We start from the raw sequence: 19688 nt of genomic DNA, 5'->3' as shown, positions 1-19688 counted from the left end.
GGCAGGAGGTAATTAGGTAATTTAGGTAATTTTTCTGAGAACTTAGCAATGGTTTGGCTTGTTGGTTCTCTGTAGATTGGCCACCATGCTAATAAAAGTTATCTGTGTTCCAACACTTGTGAAAACCCAAAGCTATGAGAAAGAATTTGCTTCAGAGAGGAGAGAGCCCTGTCCTATGTAATCACTACCTGAGAGCCAGGAACTGCCTCATCCTAGTTCTTTCCCAGAGGACCCTCTCTCAGGCCCAGCTGGAAGGTCAGCCACCGATGTCACTGAGTCAGCCCTGGAGAGAGCTGATCATACAACATAACTATCTAGAGGACCAAGGACAGAGTGGGGACCTGATGACTTTGGGGCCTGCTTCTAACAAGTGTCCATTTGGTAGAATTTGGAGTGAAACTTTCATTTTAATGGTCTTGTCAGGAGGTTATAGGGAAGGGACATAGAGCCCCAGTGTCCTATCATCACTGGAGGCCACTGACATTTACCAGAAGAACTTCAAGTTGCTGACCCGTCACGCTGGCTTAGGTCAAGAAGGGAAATTTGGACAGAGTTTTATGAGACTGAGAATAGATGAATATGATCATAAATAAACCTGCTAATGTGGACGTCTGAACTCAAAAATGTAATTTATGATACTTGTTCACTCTATCAAAAAATAAAGTGTTAAGGGAATGAAGTAGGTGAGTGGATAAATTCTGGGGCATCCAGACACTGGCATATTATTCAGCTCTAAAAGAAATAGCTGTCAAGCCAGAAGAAGACACAGAGGAAGTCTAAATGCGTATTAGCAGGTGAGAGAAGCCAGTCTGAGAAGCTACTTACTCTGTGATTCTGGAAAAAGCAAACTATGAAGACAGTAAAAGATGGCTGCCAGGGATGGGTTTTGGCTATGAATAGAGCACAGAGAGTGTTTAGGGCAGTGGACATACTCTGTGTGAACCATAACGATGGATACATAGTTAGACATTTGTCCAAACCCCCAGAACGTCCAGCACCAGGAGTGAGCGCTCAGGTAGGCTACGGGGTCCTTCAGCCATCATGACTGCCCCTCTGCCGCTGCATGTTGCCAGTGGGGGAGGCGGTGCGTGCATCTGGGTGTTACACCTGCTGCAACATGGCCGTGAGCACGCCAGCCCCTGTCGGTGAACAGTTGGTGAACTGTTTGTCCTTCATCACAAAAGTAGGTCTTTTTTTTTTAAAAGATTTTATTAGAGCACGTGCATGTGCGAGTGGAGGAGGGGCAGAGGGAGAGGGAGAGAATCAGAAGCAGACTCTGCTCAGCACAGAGCTGGACAGAGGGTTGGATCCCACGACCTTGAGATCATGATCTGAGCTGAAACCAAGAGTCAGATGCTTAGTGACAGCCACCCAGGTACCCCACAAAAGTGGGTCTTGAGAATGATCTTGTCATAAAACTGGAAATAGCATTCCCTCCAACAAATGTCCAGCTCCTCAGAGTTACCTTGGTCTGATGTGATGCCCCACGAGGGACCTAAAGTTCAAACAAAGAGAACTGGGCACAGAAACATGAACTTGCCTTTGTCTAGTTGATGCCACCTGAGCATACATATTATCTCAGGGGATGACCAAAATGCAAGTTCTGTTTCTGGTGGAGGGGGGTAAATGCACATCTGAACAGCCAAATTCAAGCTGGGTTTCCAGAATATTCTTTAGAGTGGCCTCTGGGTCAGTAGAGTTGGAAGTGGTTGTCTACCCCAATCCCGTCCCCTAAAATGCTGGCCCACCAGCCGTCCCAGCAGGGACTCTGAACATAGCGGGTTAGATGTGACCCCAGCCCAAGATCTTGAAGCTCTGTTCCTGTCCCTCCCACAACATGCAATGGGGTCTTCCTCTGCGTCACTCTCAGCCCCAGAAGCTCTCCCTCCAAGTCGACTACCACCAGCGGGCTCCCAAGTGCCCAGACAGAAGGTGGAAAATAAACTAATTTTATAACTAACAAAGCGTGTAAGGGAGGGGAGGCACTTTTCTGTATCATTTTTCCCGGAGAGCCTCCAACACTTGTTCTAGTGCCTAATTAAGCTACCATGCTGCGTGCCAAAGCTGGATCGTCTGCTCCTCAACAGCTAGATTCCTAATACTCGGCCAGAGGGCCTCGTCTCATTAAAGAGAACACTTTTCCTGTTCCCTTGCCGATTTGGACTCTTCCTGTCCCGCAGCTGAATCGCCTTTCTTCTTCATACCCTGTAGTTATTTCTTTTTAAAAACAGCCAGAGGAAGTTTGGCTTTCAATCAGACTGCTAACTGTGTTTGGGGGGCTCACTCACATGGTTTAATTAATAACCACAAGCTTGTTGCAAGTATCATTAATTAACATGTTGGGTAAAATAAACCATTCAAGTGACTGGAATGTTTGAACAAAAGAGCTCTAGAGGGAGGGAGACCTGCAAAGAACACTCCTCCAAAGCAGGGAGATGGGTGGGGTTCCTGAGAGGATCCTTAGAGTTTTGGAACCATCCAGATGGTCTCATCTGGATTCAACACCAAGGGAGCCAAAAGAGATTATTCCAATTAGAGTCACTTAAAAAACAGACTTTACAATGATGGGGAGTGAGCCTTTGAAAAAGAAAAAAATCCCTGGCATTTGTGAGGTGTGGCTTTGCAATAGCTGCTTTCCCTTCATTGCAGGGGACTGGGGCGGGGTCAGGGCGGGCGGGAAGCAGGATGGGAAAGGCCACAAGATACACACGGGCTGATGGTGATTTGACCTTATGACTTAGGAGCCATGTCCCTGCAGCTGCAACCAGAATGATTTGGTCTTCAACCTAACTCTGTATTTTTTCATCTTTAAAGAAAGCAGTTTTTGCTGTTTGGTGCTCATGGTGTGCAAGAAAGAGAAAAGGCAGAGGTAGAGACAATTCTGGAATCTGCAGTCATCTGGCATGATGAGTTCTGAAGCATTTGGGCAGGGCCATGAATTTGTTCTGAAAATGATTTAGCTGCAAGTTGCTCGTTTAACTTACAATTAGCTATTATTTCCTGGCAATCATGGGCCTACTTATGAATTCTTGTAACATGAGAAAATCTAGCTTTACAAATGGTTTTCAAATGTAGGGAGATTAGTATGTATACTCAGTTTCACAATTAATGAAGAAAGAATATCTAAAGTAATCATTTATTGAGTTTCATATTGTTATTTCCAAAATTTGAGTCCTATAATTTTTTTCAAGTCTTAAACCTTAAACCAAAGGTCTTTGAAACACTTGTAGGCTTGAAGCTCTTTGTCTTGGTGTATAAAGAATGAAAGTGGTCAGACACTCCCTAAGGAAAATTCTCTTATGCAGAATTAGTTCTCCTTGGTTACCAAAGCACCTTCTCTTTGGAACCACCTGACGTGGGTACAGAAGTGTAATTAACACCCTTTTCTAGGAGATTGAACCAAACTAAGAAGCCAAGGGCACCCTGGTCTACCTTCCCCATGGCTGAAGCACACTGATCTAACCTCACACTTCTGACCCCCTGACCCCCTCCACATCAACATGTCTTGTATCTGCTCCATTTCCCTGGTGCTAGCTCTCCATGAGATCACAAGAGCCACAGGGAAAGGAAACCAGATGGACGTTGATACATTAAGGCTCCATCTTTCCTGATTGAGTCCTTCCCAGGAGCCGCGTGGATGGTTGGTGTGTAACCCACCAGAGTGGAGCAGGTGTCAAACTTTCCTCTGCTCATATGGGGCCGACATAGACCTGGGATAGAGAATGGCTCCCTTCTGGGCACAGGGGCTACTTAGTCACCATCCAAACCCCAGTGTCATGCTTGGATCCAACATGAAGTAGAGTGAACTTCATGTTGTGAGTACCCCGGCAAACGCTGTCCAGTGGGGCCTCAAGGACACCTGGGTTGGGATAACACCTGGTTGAGATGAAAAGTGCATTTTCCAGCACCTGGTAAGGTCTGGGGCTGTCCTATGGGTTTTATAGCTCATTGGATTCTCACACCAACTGCAGGAGGCAGGTGCTAACATTACCCACATTTTCCAGATGAGGACCCAAGTGTGGAGTGGGCCTCCTGTTAGGGACATGATTTCACAGAAGACTTACCAATGCATGGGGAAAGGGGACGAGAACCCATGAGGGTGGGCGCAGGGCCCTGGGGCAGCCACAGGAGGGACTTTATGGCTGAAGGCCTGCAAGGGTAGGGGGAAGCTGTCACAGGGGTTTAGAGAGGCTGTGAGCTGGAGAGAGGACCCCAGGCAGGAGCTGTGGAGCTGGTAGGGGAGCAACCAACACCCAGGGGCCTCCCAGAGAGGCAGCCAGGGAACCAACACTCCTATCTCATTTACACCCCCTCCACTCTGATCCTCTGCCAGGGCCTCGTGTTGGCCAAGAAGAACCAGAAACCAGAGGAAAGGAAGCCTCATGACATGAGGTCAGATGTCTCCACTGGCGTGAGGAGGAGTAATGCTCAGGATGAAGACGGAAACACCCGGCACTCATCATTTGCTTGAAAAATGGGTGAAGGGCACTCCTATCTATATCTCCGTATTTCCATATGCACGCTGATAGACACAAAAAGGATTTCTGGAATGATGAGCACATAATCGAAACCGGTAGAAACTTCTGAGAAGGAGAAGTAGCCTACTTTCTGTTGTGTGACCTGATCTACTGTTTGATTTCTCCCTCGTGCACTTATTGTATATTCAATCCATCCAATCACCAATCATTAACAAGAATTGCTGTTTCTGAGCTTTTCATGCTGGAGCTGGAAGGAAGCAGCCCTTTCCCCTCCTCTGGTTGAGGAGCCATAGGGATGTAGGTCCCCAGAGCTGTCTGTGATGATAGCAGCTAGCAATTCCACAACACTTACGTTCCATTGAAACACAGAAGTTGCCGAGAGACTTCATTCTTCATCTCCAAATGGCAGTTTCGTCTACATCAAGCAAATACACACCAGGTCCTCAAGGAGAGGGGATCATGCAAGGCCTGTGTACACCAGGCAGGTGGTGGCCTGAGGGGTTAGGGTCCTCGCCCTCTCCTCTCTGATGGGAGTACCACCTCAGCTTAGGCCCCCCCCCCCCACTTCATGCTCAAGGCCCTAACATGCTCAAGCAAAATGAAGGGAAATATCTGTTTTTTGCAATAGATGCAACCGGATTTCTAAATCTATAGAAATCAATTGAATAGTGGCACCAGAAAGATATGTCTAAGCCTTGACCATGGAACCTACAAATGTGGCTTGATTAAAGAAAGGGCCTTTGCAGATGTAATTAAGTTGGAAATCTTGACATGGGATCACCCTAGGTTTAGGGTGGACCCTAAATCCAAATACTGTTGTCTCTATAAGAGAAAGATGGAGGAGGATTTGAGACACAAACACAGGGGAGAAGGGGATGTGAGGACAGAAGCAGAGCTTGAAATAAGGCAGCCATAAGCCAAGAAACACCTGGAATCATGAGAGGTGGAAGAAGCAAGGAAGGGTCTTCCACTAGAGGCTTCAGAAGGCACAAAGGGAGTCCAAGACGGCGGAGGAGTAGGAGACCATAGTTTGGTCTGGTCCCAGGAGCACAGCTAGGTAGCTACTAAATCATTCTGAACCCTGCAAACTCAACCAGAAATCTAAGAAGAGAATATCTCAACTCTACAAATAGAAAAGCAACCACTTTCTGCAAGGTAGGAGGTGTGGAGAAGTGAATCGGAGGCGATCTATGGGAAGATAAACCACTGGAGCCTTCGGACGGAGTGCAGCCCAGCCAACACTCCATTTAGGATCTCTGGCCTCAGCAGGGGGACAGAGTAAACTGGCGTTGTTGTCAGTCCCCCAGTGTGTGGTAATTTGTACAGCAGCCCGAGGAGACTCATACACCCCATTACCTGCCTTCTTGCCAGCTGTGTGCAAAGGGGCCACAAACTAGACATAACAAATGTTGGCCGCTTTAGGCGGTGAGGTCTGTGGCGATGTGTTCTGCAGCGATAGAAAACAATTACAGTTCCTGATCAGTTTCTTCCAAATTGTAAATGAATATATGTATCTGAGCCCGAGCCTTGATTTTGCGGGGGGTTTTTAATGACCCAATATTAAAACTGTGTGCCTATATTTAAGTGGTATTTTAAAATGAATTGCACATTTGTTAAAAAAAAAAGTTTGGGGAGCTTAGTTGATAGTGTTTGACTCTTGATTTCAGCTCAGGTTGAGATCTCAGGGTCATGGGATTGAGCCCCATATCAGGCTCCATGCTCATCAAAGAGTTGGCTTGAGATTCTCTCTCTCCTCTCCCTCAGCCCCTCCTCCTGCTCACACACACGCACACACACTCTCTCTCTCAAAAAAAAAAAAAAAAAAAAAAGGTTGAAAGTCTTTAAGGAAAATAGAAAAAAGATGAGCAAAAGTTGATCATTGTGCCTACATAAATGTGTTCTAGAAATCTGTGACAATCGCAAGCCCACTCTCCTTTTTATGCCAGCAGCTTCCTCCCTAAGCCCCGACACCCTAGAGGGCAGATTTCTGGCAAGTTCTGCTACCATGGCGCCATGGGCACTTCTGTGCCATCCCATCAGTCATGGCCAGGACCTTTCCATGGACATTTGGATCTCAGCCCTGGGAGCCTCTTCCCCAAGTGCACCATCCCAATCCTTAGGGCATGGCTGCTCCTTATTAGAACTGGTATTCATTTCCTCTTTAGTGTTCTCTACTTCTTACCAGCCAATTCCTCATACCCCCATCCTGTTACAGTTACTGATCCTTATCTGACACTTTCCCCTTTTTGAAGTACTACGTGGTTCCCTCTCCTTATTGGACCCAGACTGTTCTCCAGCAGCAGGTGGCTCCCTGTGCTAAGTATCAGGTGGGTTATTTCAGAGACCTGAGGTGACACAGCCCCGTCTTCAAAAAGTAAACATGTCCATGCTAAGTGGCAGAGCACAAGGCTCTGAAGTAAGAGAATGGTTCTAGATCTTGTCCTGCAGCTAAGTATGGGATGTGGGTGAGGGTAGGGATTGCCCAATCCATGAGCATCTTCACCTGTCACCCACAGGTGGTGGACTGCAGGGCCTTTGTGTGAGGGTAAAAGCTAAACTCCTGTGACAGTGACTCAACACGGATGTTCACTCTCTCACAAAGGGTCCAAGGAGACAGGCTGCTTAGCTCCACACAGTCACTCAGGGACCCAGGTTCTGTCCATTTTTTTGTCTGGCCATCACTCAGGGTGTCGCTGTTCACGGGAAGGTGGACGGCGTGGTGGAGACAGGCTTGATGCCTTAAGAGCCAGAAGCACCAGTGGTGCCTGTCACCTCCATTCCAGTGGGTGTGCATCTAGTCACGGGACCATGCCCAAGCGTGCAAGAGGTTGACCAGTGGAATCTCCAGCTGAGTGTTGAGGAACCCAACCGCAACTCAATCATGTGGAACAAGTAGGAGGAGGTGGGGGACACTATCGATGTCCACCGTCCACATGCCAGCTCTCCCAGACTCCTCCATGCGTCACCCCAGCCACCCACAGTCAAGGAACGAAAACCTCCTTGTCCTTGTGGGAAATCCATTCTTCATCATTCTGCTTTTGCTTTACAGTCAAGATTCGTAGAGTTTGCAAAAACGTCTTTTAATTCTGAAGAGTAAGGAGGTGGCGTCTGTGACTAACAAAGCCTCCCTGTGCACCTGCTGGGGAAGACAGACTTTTTTCCTCCGACATAACAAATTAGAACCCATCTGGGATTTGAGAAGTCTGAGCTAAGGCTTCCTGGATCTGTTTGGATAGGGAGCAATGATGAAAAGTGAAGGAAATGATTGTTTAAAGAACCCTTGTGTGTCAAGTAGAAGGGGGGCTTAAGAATTCTTAGACACTTGACTCTGCTGTATGTAGGACGCTGGTGTTTAAGGATCTGGGGAGACTGAAAAGAATGTCACCCGTCCTCAGTACTTAAGTGTGCTGGGCACTGTTGTAAGACCTTAAAAGTGATAATTCCTCTAATCCTCACAAAGATACTTTGACATCAGGGCTATTATGTCCATTTGAGACATATGGAAATGCAGGCAGAGAGAGAGAGAGAGAGAGAGAGAATTTGCCCCCATTCGTGCAGCTGGTAAGCAGTAGATCTAGGATTTGAATCTAGACCATTCGGCTCCAGAGTCTGTGCCACCAACCTTTCTGGTAAAGCATCGGCTAGCACACATTTCGGGCTCCGCGGGTCATGGGGTCTGTCCCAGCTTCTCCGCTGCGGCTGAAGGGCCAAAGCAGCCACAGACCACGTGGAAGCGAGCAAGCGTGGCTGCCTTCCCATTAGACTTTATTTATGGACACGGGACTTTGAATTTCAGATCATTTTCACGTGTCACAAAATCTTTCTGTTCTTTTATTTTTTTATTCAACTGTTTAAAAACATAAAACCCACTCTTGGCTTGCAGGCTGTTTGCTGGCCCCTGGTTTTTGCCATTAACCTTGATGCTCTTAAGACTGGGAATCACGTCCAGAGCCTGAAGGTACCGGGTGCTCTTGGAAGAGCCTCCCGGGCCCTGTTCCCTGAAGACCCGCTGCCTTCCCCGGGGAGGAAGGCGCTCCTACTGTCATTTGCACTGGGTGGAAGGAGAAGGTGAAGCATCCCTATGACAAGGCGGGACAGGGTCACGCTGCGGATGAGGATCGGTGATGAGACCTGTTGGTGGACGGGCAGGAAGGATTGGGGTTAGCATTCAAGGCGCTTGCAGGAGCGTCGCAAAATGGGGAAATGAAGGGAGGGCGTACGGGGCAGAAGGTTGGGAGGCAAGGACCCCGGGGCCTCATTGTCTCTGCAATTTCTCGTCCAGGCAGCGAGTACTCCGAGGACACACCCCACAGCCTGTCCTCACCCGGACCTGCCATCGGTTTGGTGAGAGGGCGCTGCTCCTACCACGGTGCGAGCAGATGGGTGGGGAGCCGGGCTGCCCCCCACGGGGCCAGCAGGGAACACGGAGGGTCCCGCAGCCTGTGCTTCCTGCCCTGGGTCACATGGCAGCAGAGGGACCCGAGCCTTCTCCAGGTGTTCTGCGGCCCCTGGGAGCTCCTGCTGCGGCCCTCACTGGCCCGGGGGCCAGGGTCCCCTCTGTGTTGGCTTCAAAGTGCCACGTACTGCGGGGGCAGAGGGGTGTGCTCCCCACAACAGAAGTGTAGTTAGTGTCCCAGCTCTGGAGGCAGGCAGCGCAAACCAGGGCGTCTTCAGGGCTGGCTCCCTGCCAGGGCTCCAGGGAAGGCTCTTCCTTCGTGTCTTCCAGTGTCTGGTGGCCCCCAGTGATCCTTGGCGTCCTTGGCTGGTGGTGACATCGCCCCAGTCTGCCTGTACCCCCTTTGTTTGTTTGTTTTTTAAGATTTTATTTATTTATTCATGAGACACACACACACACACACACAGAGGCAGAGACACAGGCAGAGGGAGAAGCAGGCTCCATTCAGGGAGCCTGATGTGGGACTTGATCCCGGGTCTCCAGGATCACACCCTGGGCTGTAGGCGGCACTAAACCGCTGTGCCACCGGGGCCGCCCACCTCCTTTGTTTTTAATATATTATATGTATTTAATTATTTATTAGAGAGAGCATGAGCAGGTGGAGAAGGAGAAGAAGACTCGCCCTGAGCAGGGACCCCGATGAGGGGCTGGACCCCAGGACCCTGGCATCATGACCTGAGCCACCCAGGCGCCCCAACACAGATCAGGGCCATTCTGAGAACACCAGCTTCTTTTCCAGAAATTTCCTAAGATGCCTGGCAGTCATAGCCACCAGCACCTCATTTGGGCTGCTGAATTAATGCAGACTTCGGGATGTGGACCATGTGTGTTAAGGTGGACGGGGCAATGGGGCTTGATAAGAGCCAGGGTGGCGTAGGCCGGGCCTAAGGGAGCCTCTGGTGCATCCTCCGGACGCATGGGTAAGTGCAAGCCTTGCGCTGAGAGCATCCCCAGGCCCCTGCTCCCAGCACAGCCCAGGGCCAGCAGCGTGGACATCCCCTGGGAGCCTGCAGACCCTGAATCTGTCCACCTTTGCACCAGCTCCCTGGGGGATGGGGGTCCCGGGCGGGGAGGGCATTAGAGCCCCGGAGGACTTGCTCTAGACTCCACAGGCCTGGTGTTCCCTCCTGACCTCACACTCCCTCCCCCTTTTGGAAAAGCCAGAAGGCGGGCTCCCCAGCATTCAGCTCTCTCAGGAGGATCTGCTTTCTCCCACGCCCAATTTGACTGGGGGCGTGGGGGGGGGGGCGTCTTCTTTGCTTCCAGATCTTCCATTACTTTCTTCGAACCCCACAGCTCCCACGAAACCCACTGCAACCTGGGGCCTGGGTCTTGTCAGACTGTGAGCGCTCTGAGATTTGGCCTGCTCCCACGCGGTAGCCTGTCCTTGGGTGTCATGGACGCTGCCAGGTGACACGTGGCTCCCGGGGCAGGGACGGGGGCTTTTTACAGCAGAACAAGCAGTGCAAGTTTTGCTTTCAAATATTGTGTATTAGTGGAAAACTTGAGGGATAGTAAGGCCAACAGATGGGAAATAGAGGTTGCTACACACATTTCCCCAGAGGAGGGGGTGTGCCCCCATGGGGCCACCTGGGGAAGCACCAGGTGTCTCTCTTGCAAGAGGGCACCAGGAGTAACTGTGACAAGAGCCTTGGCTGTGGTTTCTATGGGGAGGAGCAAGCAAGACAGGGAAGCAGGCTTAGGACTGGCTACTTTGAGCAACTTCCATGGGCTCTGGCCATAAGGGCTGTGCCTAGTCATCTGGTACCCGGCCCTGGGGTGACACAGACAGGGGGATGGTGGCCTGGAGTGACAGCCCCATAAAGAAGGTGGTCAGGGTGCAGGCTCCGGATTGGTTGGTTTATCTTTCAAAAGTGCCCTCCTTAAGAGTCACTAACTACATTTAGGGATTGGCTGTCCTAGGGAGAGGTGGCCACCCCAGGTTCAGCAAGGGCCCAGACACCAAAACGTCAGGATCCTGAAAACATAAGACGTGGCTACTACAAGCTTAGCGTTTGCACTGGCTCCCCTTGCACGTTGCCAGGCAATGGATTTGCGCCACTGGCGAGCCCTGAGCTCAGGGAACACGCGTGCTTTATAAGCGGCAGTTCGCACCCAGCCTCTGCCCGCCCCCCAGGGGTGACAGTATCTTCATTTTACTGGACGATAACCCCACCCTTGAGAGATCGGAACAAAGTGGCAGTGTGTTCCTCTCCTCACAAGATGTGCAGAAATGCGCGACCCCAGAGACCTGCGCGGGCCTCAGCGCTGCGGGCCGTGCCCACCGCCGCCCCCACTAGTTCGTGCTCCCACTTGTTCTGCTCATTTCTCATTGGGACCATTGGGAATCGCCCACTGGGCGCCTGCTGTATGCCGCCTACTTTCTCGGCGGTGGAAACACCATCTTCAACCAGACAGACAAGGTGTCTGTCCCAGGGCGCTTGCGTCTCCGCCAAGGAAGACAAGAAGGGACACAGGTGCATGTGAGACTCAGAGGATTTCAGAGCCGGCTTGTCCAGAGCAGGGGATCTAACAGGTGACGGGACAGAGAGGGTGATGGGGATGTGTGAGCTCTTCCAAAACCCGGGGATTCTCAGATTCCTGGGGTCTACGGCATCAGCTTCTAGGAATACATCCAAAGTGCAAATTCCTGGGCTCACCCCAGACCTACAGAATCAGACTCGAGATGTGGCTCGAGACCTGGGTTTAAACCCCCTCCAGAAGATTGTGATTCACTCTGGAGTCGTGAACTAGTGGATGCAAGCCATTCTTACAGGGCAGGTGGCCTGGTGGTGGTTTAAAGACCTCCTTTGCCCGGCTCCTGGTGGCTCTGGCCGGCCCTCCGGCCTCCTGCCCTCTCTGTCCCCCAGGACACCCCTCTGCACCCCTCCATGCAGCAGGCCTCTCCACACACCCTGGGGGCCTCTGCTCCCGCCTCTGTCCTGGAGGAGTCTTCCCCAGCGGCCTCTGCCTAACGGGCCTCCTCCAGGCACTGTCAGAGTCCCATCAGAGTCACCTGCGTGTCACCTGCCATGCCCCCCCACCTGGCTCATGCCTCATGCACACTTTACTGGCCATCCCCTCAGAGGGCGCTGGTGAGGGGCCTGCCTGCCAGGTGCACCGTGGTCTCCCACGTCAGGCATGTGGTCAGCCCCCAAATCTGGGAAAGAAATAAGCGGTTGCTGTTTCATCCTTCCTGTAACACCTGCAGCCACTTGTTTCCCGTCAGCAGCGCAGCTGCTCTGAGGCTCCACATGAGCAGCATGAGCAGCATGAGCAGCACGCACGCTGCTGAGTCGAGGGCGAGGCACCAACCCTTGCTGTCTCTGGCCTGGAGACCAAACCCAGCCCATCGCCTGCTTTTGTAAATAAAGTTTTTTTTTTTTTTAATTTATTTTTTATTGGTGTTCAATTTACTAACATACAGAATAACCCCCAGTGCCCGTCACCCATTCACTCCCACCCCCCGCCCTCCTCCCCTTCCACCACCCCTAGTTCGTTTCCCAGAGTTAGCAGTCTTTACGTTCTGTCTCCCTTTCTGATATTTCCCACACATTTCTTCTCCCTTCCCTTATATTCCCTTTCACTATTATTTATATTCCCCAAATGAATGAGAACATATAATGTTTGTCCTTCTCTGACTGACTTACTTCACTCAGCATAATACCCTCCAGTTCCATCCACGTTGAAGCAAATGGTGGGTATTTGTCATTTCTAATAGCTGAGTAATATTCCATTGTGTAAATAAAGTTTTATCGACACACAGACATGCCCACTCTCATGTTGTCTGCGGTGGCTTTCATGCAGTAGCTGTCGCCGAAATGGCAACATTTCTGCAAATATTTACCATCTTCACTGAAGCTTCCTGTCCTCCTGCTCCTCCAGGCCTCAGGCTCCTCTAGGGCAAGTGAAGGGAGGGAGGTAGGAGGGGGGACCCCACTTCGTCCCTGCCTTAGCACAGGAGGTAGCCACAGGACTCTGTTCCTAGTCCACGGGGCCATGCTTGCATGGGGCTGCTGGAAAATGTAGTGCCTGCTGGAAGCACCTTGTGAGACACCCCTGCTCCACGGATGGGGAAATGTGTTTTGGAGTTAATCCTATTTGTTGCACTTCTGGTCCCTCCTCCAAGACTTAGCGAACTGATAGTTCTGAGCCCTCAGAATAGAGCCCCCTACCCTCCCTAGAGCCAGCAGCACGGGTTTCAAGCCAATCAGGCCCACCTCTGGCTTTAAGAACAAAGAAGCAGAGACTCTGAGCAGTGAAGGGGGTCGCCAGGCCCTGCGGGGGTGCAGGGATGAGGGTGTGGCTGGAGGCGACAAGCAGGCAGATGCTGGAAATGCTGCTACTCATCCTGGGGTAAACTAATGGCAAGCTCAGTTTTCAACTGTTCGGTCCAAAAAAAACTCAGTTGCCAAAACGTTTTGTCTTCTAAATCGGCAATTTTGGGCTCCGCTTGGGGAACATGGGGAATTTTTGTGTCACAGATATAGAATTTGGGTTTGGGATGACAGAAATTTCTGAAGGTGGATAGTGGGGATGGTTACACAACGGGGTGAATGGACCTAATGCCACGGAATGAACTGTGTACTTAAAAGTGGTTAAAATGGTACTTTTTATGTTATGGTATTTGGCCACAATTAGGAATAAAAACAAACCAAACCAAACAAAAGCTCTTGAAAGATAGACATTTTCATTTTTTTTTAATTTTTTATTTATTTATGATAGTCACAGAGAGAGAGAGAGAGGCAGAGACACAGGCAGAGGGAGAAGCAGGCTCCATGCACCGGGAGCCCGATGTGGGATTCGATCCCAGGTCTCCAGGATCGCGCCCTGGGCCAAAGGCAGGCGCTAAACCGCTGCGCCACCCAGGGATGCCAGATAGACATTTTCAAATGCTTCTGTTATTTGCCATAAATAGTTCCTCATATCAAGGCCTTTCTAGCATATTAAAGACCTGCTCCAAAGGTGGGGGGGAGAAGCTAGTGTCATTTCATGGACTTTTTATATCATCAATATTGCATACATTTCTTTCCCATAAATTCTGGAATATTTTTTAAAGATTTTATTTATTTATTTATTCATGAGAGAGATAGAGACACAAGCAGAGGGAGAAGCAGGCTCCCTGCAGGGAGCCCGATGTGGGACCTGATCCCGGGTCGCCAGGATCAATTCTGGAAAATTTTAAGTGACATATGGGAGACCCTGGAATGAGAGATCTTCAGATTTTTGGGGGGATCTGAATCCTGAACCAAAGCAGCGTGAGTGCCAGGGCCCTTCCAAGATGTGGAACAAAGTTGCGGGTCCTGGGAGCAGGATGGGGGCAAAATAGGAAGGAATGGGGCATTGCAGTAGCCTGGGTAGTTTCGCCTTCAAATTTGAGTCCACCTGAAACCTGTGACTGGGACCTTATTTGGAAATAGAGTCTTTGCAGAGGTCATCAGATAGATCTCGATTTATATATTTATTTATGATTTTATTTATATATTTGAGAGAGACAAAGATAGCAACAGAGATAGTGAGAAAGCACAGGAGCAGGGAGAAGAGGGAGAAGCAGGCTTCCCCTGGCATGGGGCTCGATCCCAGAACCCCAGGACCTTGACCTGAGCTGAAGGCCAATGCTCAACTGACTGAGCCACCCAGGCACCCCTGGATGTCCACTTAAATTCACATCCTAATAAGAGAGGAAAAGACAGAAAGAGACACACAGGGGAGAAGGGGGAGAAGGCACAGGAAGGTGGGGGCAGAGATGGGACACTGGGGAGCCACCGGCAGCTGGAAAGGCAGGAAGGATCCTCCCTGGCCTTCAGAGGAAGCACGGCCTGCTGACACCTCTCCAGGACTGGTCATTTGCCAGGGCGGCCCCAGGAGACTGGTACAGGACTGCCAGCCAGGATGGCGGGGAATGGGAAGGAATGTTGGGATCCTGTTGCAGGGTCAGGAATCCCAGCCTCACCAGGTGTGCAGAAAAGAGCAGTGATGGGTTCCCCTACCTGAAACAGCCAGGGAGCCTCAGCTTCAGCGTGGCTGCATCTGTCATTCAGAGAAAGTAACCAAAAACCTTCCCTTTCTCCATCTCTTGGCTCAGACTGATTTGGGGACGCTCGGGAGCCTCCCTGTGGCCTGGCTTTGGGAACCTGCCCATCCAGACTGATCAGAGAGGCAGGGAAGTGGGGCCTTCTGAGTGGCCAGACCTGGGACCCACTCACACCCTCCGAATGACGCAGGGACGGGGGCCTCCCGAAAGAAAATCGGGGTGTTGCTACTAAGAGAAGCAGACAGGGATACAAACAGGAGAAACAACAGAAGCACATGACCTGGAAGGACTCCACATCTCTGCCTGCGTCCCTCCTGACCTCAGGTCTTTCACCCACGAGTGACAACTCTAGGCGTTGCTTCAAACACTCAGTGTGGTGGGATTTAGCAGACTGATCCAGCTGTGAAGAAGCACCGCTCCAGTGGTGCGGCCTGCTGCGACCTCGGGGGTCCGCCAGGAGGGCCTGCTCCCGGCCCAGTACCTTGTCTTGGGGGTCCAGGGCTGTCGCTTAGAGGACAATTTAGTGCCTCACTTGGCCTCTCTGAGAGTAAACGGTCAGCATTGACCATTCAAATGTTAAAATTTCCAGGGTGAATCTGGCTGGGGAGAGTATAGGAATCAGAGCACAAAGATACTGTGCAGAAGCAAGTGTGTCCTTTTACCTTTCCAAGGCTCTTACTCAGGGGCCAGGGGAGCTCCCTGGGGCCTGTGCTGATTCCTTGTGACAGCGCAGCCACCCAGCATCTGCCACCAGGGGATAAACCTGGGATTATGTCCAGAGGATAAAGACGTTTGCTCTGGGTCACCTGGCTGCGAGTAGGCTCTACATTGGGGGTGGTGCGATGGGGATGGAGTGAAGCCAACAGGATGGATAAATGGAGTCACAGGGGTAGATATTTTTTCTACTTTAGGGAGCATCTCTCAGCGGCCAACCAACCAGCCCCAGGCACCCCCCCCCCCCCAGACGCGGCAGGTACCCGTGGTAGCCAGTCACCCTCGAGCTGAAAGGCCGAGAAGACGTGGGAAAAATGACAGAAGGGGATGGGGAGAAGGTGAGAGAAGGAAGAGGAAGTGGGGGGAGTAGAGAAGATGTACCTGATATGAGCAAGTCCTCCGAGATGGTTAGCGTTAGCGGGCCCCAGACACGGCCCTAAGCGCTTCCCGGGCACCTCAGGCCTCCAGCCCACCGAGCGGGAGCTGGGGTTGCCCCCTTAGGGGGAGGGGGAGGCGCCGGCAGCGGATGGTCTTTCCGGCCAAAGACCGTCGTGAACGGTCACAGACACACAGGTTCACCCACACGGAGTTTATTTATTTTTAAAAGGATCTTATGTATTTATTCAGGAGACACAGAGGGGGAGAGAGGCAGAGACAGAGGCCGAGGGAGAAGCAGGCTCCAGGCGGGGAGCCCGACGCGGGACTCGATCCCGCCGCAGCCTCGGCAGACGCTCAACCACTGAGCCACCAGGTCTCCCGCCCACGTGGCGCCTAAGACCCACGCGTGGAGTCTGGGTGTTCCCGCGCCCTACGTGCGGGCCGCGCTCAGGGCTGCAGGCTGCGCGTCCCTGGGGAGCTCACGGCCTCGGGAGGGGAAGCGCCCCCGCGGGGGCAGAGGGGGCAGGGGGGGCGGGGAGGCGGGTGCAGACCCCGAAGCCCTGGAGGGAACGACGCGCCCGAGGTTCCCAGCGGGCGCCCGCACCTCAGGGGGTCCCAGGGGAGGACGTGAGGCCCGGGCGGAGGAGGCGGGCGCTGGTACCGGGGTGCGGGGCGGCCCTGGGGGCGCGGGTCCCCGCAGGCAGACGGGAGGCTTCAAGGCGGGATCGCAGTTGCGAAGGACAGAAACCAGCTCCACACCAGCCCAAGGCAGAGGGACGAAGGTCGGGGCCACGCTGGGGACAGGACCGGACGGGCCGAGGGCTGGCGGGGGCTCGGGGTGGGGCCGGGACTCCCGCTCCCGCCGCGGCTCTGATCCAGGCCGCTCTAGGACCGCCCAGTCCCCCGCGGCAGGGGCTCTCCACGGGGCGGGGCCCTGAGCCACGGACGCCGACGGGGACGCCCCGGGGCGGGGGGGGGGGCCGGAGGACACCAGGCCGGGGCGGGGCCCTGAACCACCGACGGGGAGGCCCCGGGGCGGGGGGGCGGGGCCTGAACCACGGACGCCGACGGGGACGCCCCGGGGCGGAGGACACCAGGCCGGGGCGGGGCCCTGAACCACCGACGGGGAGGCCCCGGGGCGGGGGGGCGGGGCCTGAACCACGGACACCGACGGGGAGGCCCCGGGGCGGAGGACACCAGGCCGGGGCGGGCCCTGAACCCACCGCCAGACCCGAGTCCCCGCTCCAGCACGGACAGCCCCGGGGAAGGACGCTGATTGGCGCGTCTTCAGTCACGTGACCGACGCCGGCCCAATCACGTCCCGGGAGAACAGGACGCCCCGGGGCCGAGCCGCGTGACTGCCACGTGACCCCGAGTGGCGGAGGCGGAGGCGGAGGCGGAGGCGGAGGCGGAGGGAGCAGGCGCGAGGCCGGGAGCCGCTCCGGGGCCGAGCCTCTCTGCTGGGAAGGGATGAGGTGCGGGGGACAAACGGCCGGCGGTCGTCGCGGGGAGGCCGCGTGGGCCGGGTTTGGAGCCTGCGGGGCGGGCGGTCCCGGGACGGAGCTGGTGCGCGCCCGCCCCTCCCCCCCAACAGCCCCGGCCACGTTTCAGAAGGTTGCGTCTGAAATGCAAAACAGGTTTTTTGGAAGATAAGTGACCTAAATGGGTGTGTCGCTTCCAAACCACTCGCCCCCGCCCCGCAGAGCCACGGGGTGTCGCTTCCAAACCACTCGCCCCCGCCCCGCAGAGCCACGGGGCCCACCGCCCACCCCACCCGGGAGAGCCTGTTAGGCCGGGGCTGCTCTCGCCGCAGCCTGAGCCGGGAGATCTGCGGCAGGGCCTGCGGTTCGGCTTCCCCGGCGAGCTCCCGGGCGCTGCTGAGGCCGTGCTCCCCACGCCCCACCGGAGCCGCGAGCACTTGGCGTGTGGCCTCGCCGGACCCGAATGAGTGCTGGGAAGCCGCCCGCGGGGCCAGGTCCGCGCCTTCCCTCCTGCCTCCTCAGCCGGTGCAGGGGGAAGTGCCGGAGCCGCCGTGCGTGAGCCAGCCCTGGCGGGAGTGGACCACCAGAGCGCCCGGGGACACGTGGAGATTGGAGGAGAGCAGAAGGGAAGGGGGGGATCCGCTCTCACCCTTGCATTAGAGCCTGAGGACCTCAGTGGGGTCCCCCTCGGTGCGCCTGGCAATGCCGATGGGTGCCCCACTCCTATCCTCACTGTTGTAGGGTACTAATGATGTCCAAAGATACCAGACTTTGAGCTCAGGAACCTATAAGTGCTTCTTCAGGTGGCAAAGTTCTTGCACACGCAGCTAAATTAAGGAGCTGGAGGTTGAATTATCCTGGCTATTAGGCCCTGGCCCTCATTCATCGGGCACTGAATGCAATCACGTGAATCCTTATAAGAGGAAGGCAGAAAGAGGCTGATGTAGAAGAAGAGGGGGCCTTGTGACCAGGGAGGTAGAGGTCAGAGTGATGCAGCCACAAGCCAAGTAATGTGAGCAGCCCCTGCCCCAGGTTGGAGGCGGCAGGAAAGGGGTTCTCCCCCAGAGCCTCTGGTTGAAATAAAGCCTTCATTTCAGATTTCTGGCCTCCAGAATGATTAGAGAGTATTTTTTTGTTGTTGTTGTTTTAAGCCACTCAGTTTGTGTAGGTCCTTTTTTGCAGGAGCCAGGAACCTGGATGCAGCCTCCGTGGTGCCCACAGAGCCCTGCCCTCCTCTCTGCCTCCCCACCACCATCTCTGCAGAGCCAAGGTGCACCTTCACACTGTTGACAATGGGGCAGTGAAGACTCAGGACATGGAGAATGTTCAAGAGATAAGCCACAGGCAGCCTCAATAACTGAAGGTCAAAGGGCAGAGTAAGAGACTGATCCATGACCCTGAGGAATGACACCCACACAGGGAAGGTCTGTGCCCTGGGCTCAGCTTCCCCTGGCTCCCACCAGACTCTGGCCAGGCAGTGTTAGGCTGTCCACACTCAGTCTTCTTCCCTCTTTCTCCTACCCAGCACCCAGACCTCCCATCCTTCCCCACCACCAGGACTTCCCTAGGCTTCAGTGGATGGAGCCATGGATTTCCCTCCCCTTCTATTTCATTAGGACTCAAGCCTGCTGCAAAGCCCTCCTACCTTCCTGCCTGGATCTCAAGAGCCTAGTGTGGGAATTAAAAGCCTTATCTGTTCAAAGTCCTATCTTTTGTGCTCCTGCAGTAAGGAGCCTGTTTGGTGTGTGGGCACCTGTCAGAAACAAAGGGAAGAAAAAAGCACAAAAATTTTATTTTGAGATCTTCTGGGGCACAACAGATTGGATCTCCAAGAAGGCATTTGTTTGAAGGGAACGGGGTATAGGTACAAATAGTACCTGAGGAGCACAGGTTGGGTGGGGGAATGGGCCTAATTAACTCTATCCCAGGCATGACAAAAGTGGTGTTGTGGATTGAATTTTGTCCCCCCGAAAAGATACGGTGAAGCCCTAGCCTTCAGGACCTCAGACTGTGACCTTATTTGAAAACTGGGTCATTGCAGATTCATTAGTTGAGATGAAGTCCTCCTGGAGTCAGGTGGGCCTGAATCCAGTAGGATTGGCGTCCTGCAGGAAGACAGGGACACATCAGGGAAATGCCTGTGATGT

The 19688-nt window shown here is 53.3% G+C and overlaps 1 long non-coding RNA gene across 2 annotated transcripts; it reads left to right on the top strand.

The window, feature by feature from the left end:
• The first annotated feature begins 17278 nt into the window (after positions 1-17278).
• Positions 17279-19243, top strand: LOC144302320 (uncharacterized). Of its 2 annotated transcripts, XR_013369171.1 has the most exons (3): positions 17374-17535; positions 18724-18917; positions 19158-19243. It is a non-coding gene; the product is annotated as an uncharacterized LOC144302320 (long non-coding RNA). The 2 variants fall into 2 exon arrangements; XR_013369170.1 differs by having other exon boundaries at positions 17279-17535; positions 18724-19243.
• The last annotated feature ends 445 nt before the right edge of the window (positions 19244-19688 follow it).

This window comes from Canis aureus, chromosome 31 (genome assembly GCF_053574225.1).
Source record: "Canis aureus isolate CA01 chromosome 31, VMU_Caureus_v.1.0, whole genome shotgun sequence".
In the NCBI taxonomy this organism is placed as follows: domain Eukaryota; kingdom Metazoa; phylum Chordata; class Mammalia; order Carnivora; family Canidae; genus Canis; species Canis aureus.
The sequence above is the reverse complement of the archived record's forward strand: the minus strand, read 5'-3'. Positions and strand labels throughout refer to the sequence as shown.